The 2,541-nt window shown below is 35.3% G+C and overlaps 1 long non-coding RNA gene across 1 annotated transcript in view; it reads right to left on the bottom strand.

Moving 5' to 3' along the window:
• Positions 1–2,541, bottom strand: part of LOC103469961 (uncharacterized) — an 86,132-nt gene that overhangs the window by 784 nt on the left and 82,807 nt on the right. The window lies entirely within an intron of this gene.

The raw sequence follows: 2,541 nt of genomic DNA, 5'->3' as shown, positions 1-2,541 counted from the left end.
ATAGATAGATAGATAGATAGATAGATAGATAGATAGATAGATAGATAGATAGATAGATAGATAGATAGATAGATAGATAGATAGATAGATAGATATAAAAAATAAGCCAAGCCTGAATAACCAATAAAAAACATAAACAGCAACCATGCAAAAGGTACTGGCAAACTACACACTGTTTATTGGGTGAAATTATATTCATTGTTAAACTGGCACCTAATCTTCCACCGGAAAACAAAATCCAAACTCAGTCAGGTGTCTGGTTAATTCTTAACAGCTTGTTGGTCTAATAGGGATTTTGAAGAATGGTAAACATGTTTAGAAGAGGAAAATCAAAATGACTCAAAGTTTTGGAAGTTGTTTAGACATCCTGCAAATTGAGAAAGAACTTAAGGAACAGAACAGCACAGAGCGTGCCGTTCTGTTTATTTCATTGGAACTGTGTGTTTTTGCTCTGTGGTTCCTCTGCCTTTGCTCCTCTAGCTGGAAGGAAAGTTAGTTGAGCTCTTAGGAAGGACCGGTCTGCCAGGATGTCACCCTTATAAAGCCAACGAAGCTGGACGCTATGTGACTTGGTTTGGGAGGTCTGGACGTCCATCATTTTGATTTGGTGAAACTTGTGCTTTTTTTTTTTTTTTTTTTTTTTTTGACAGTTTGAACATTTATAAAGCGATTACAGATCTTTAAATTAATCAAAATTAAACAAGTTAGTGTAGTGGATGATGTTACGTAAACAATTATTGCAACCACAGTCCACAGGATAATGAGTCCTGGGTTTAATAGTTTGGATCTGAAGATTTTCTCTGATGAAAGTTTTAATATCTCTGAACTTAATTCTTAATATTGCACTCACGCTTTCACCTGGACCACACCAGTCGGGGATCAACCAATCAGCCAATGAGATAAGGAGAGGCTTCTGTAGTCCACTTAGCAATAGATAATTGACAAAATAAAAATATTAAACATTCTTCTTTGTTTTTCTAAAACACTGCGTGCTTGGAGTTGATTTGCACAAAACAGATATTTTCAACACAGAAAATAATTTCACAGCATAAAACTTTCACAAACCCATGCTGGATAATTACTGTTTTAAATAAGAAAGAATAACATAGACAACCTTTATGGTTTTGTGTTTTTACTATAAAAGTCTAATTTAGTTACAAGTGGATTTAAATCAACATAAAAAAGCAACACAACGGCAGTTTTGAAACATCAGTAATGAAAGAGACTAGCTTTGAGAAAGATTGTTTCTTTAAAGCTGAAGTGGTCATTGAAAGATGAATCAAATTTAAGCCATTTAAAATTGGTCCTTAGTGTTTGGAGGTGAATCATTACTGTTCAAAGAAAACTAAACTAAAAACTAAATTAAAACCTTAAAAGGCTGCATTCTTTACCAGCTGATATTGGAAATATCTGGAACCTGACATTTGTAATCTCCTAATACCTGTTACATCACCCTGACACGTATCAAGACGCCACCACCGGCTTGCATTTTACTGTAGGGCTCAACATCTCTGCAATAAAAATACAACATATGACCTAACATTAAAATGTGCCATCAGTTAAACAATATGGCATGGATTCTACCCCTCTTTTAAAATGTTTGAAACCATAATTAAAAAAAACTCTTAATTTGTAGTTCTGGTTGCTTTATGGTTTAATTAAAGCTCTAAGGTATTACACAGGATTTAAGTAGAAAGGAGAGCAGCTCCGGCAGAGCTTGTTCAACACGGGATAATTACAACAGAGGGAAAACCTCGGCAGAGTCAAAGGAATTCTGTCTGATGTATTCAAGAGTGAAGGGATTGCTCGTAATCCTTAAATAAATTCTAATTGCAGTAAGATGTTTAACATAAGAGAGCCTCCGATTTCTATTTATTCAAGTCCCAGTGAGTTGGACGTTTTGAGTAGATTACCCTAAAAATGATCAAAAGAAAGAATAGGGAGGTCACGGGGGAGCACACACTGCCACAAAATGCCAGATTACACCGAGGAAGTCACAAAATGCAGAACAGGTGATTTCTTTGACGTGACAGACATACGGTTAGATACACACTACTAGTATAATCTGAACATTTAAGTTACTACCACAAATGTATCTGTTTTTATAGGAATTGTCATTGCTGTGCATACCTGGTTTCCAAAAATAAAATAAAAAAAAAACATTCAAAGTGAATAACATGAGAAAACACTTTTCACTGCATTTACAGCTTCATGCCTTTCCCTCCTAAAGAAAACATCGCCACTGTATGATGCTGCCACTTCCATGGTGGTGTGTTCGGTGCAAGTTGTAGTTTTCTGCCACACGTTGTACTTTGTGGGACAAAAAAAGTTCGATTTTGGTTACATCTGACCAGAACACATTCTTCTAAACGTTGGTGAGCTTCTATGTGGCTTATGGCAAACTGCAGATGGAACTTGTAATGTTTTCTTTCTTTTTGCCACTCTTACATAAAGGCCAGATTTATAGGATGAAAGACTAATAACTGTCTTGGCAACATATTTTCCCACCTAAGCTAGGTGTATATATATATATATATATAT

This window comes from Poecilia reticulata, linkage group LG9 (assembly GCF_000633615.1).
Source record: "Poecilia reticulata strain Guanapo linkage group LG9, Guppy_female_1.0+MT, whole genome shotgun sequence".
NCBI classification, from domain to species: domain Eukaryota; kingdom Metazoa; phylum Chordata; class Actinopteri; order Cyprinodontiformes; family Poeciliidae; genus Poecilia; species Poecilia reticulata.
The sequence above is the reverse complement of the archived record's forward strand: the minus strand, read 5'-3'. Positions and strand labels throughout refer to the sequence as shown.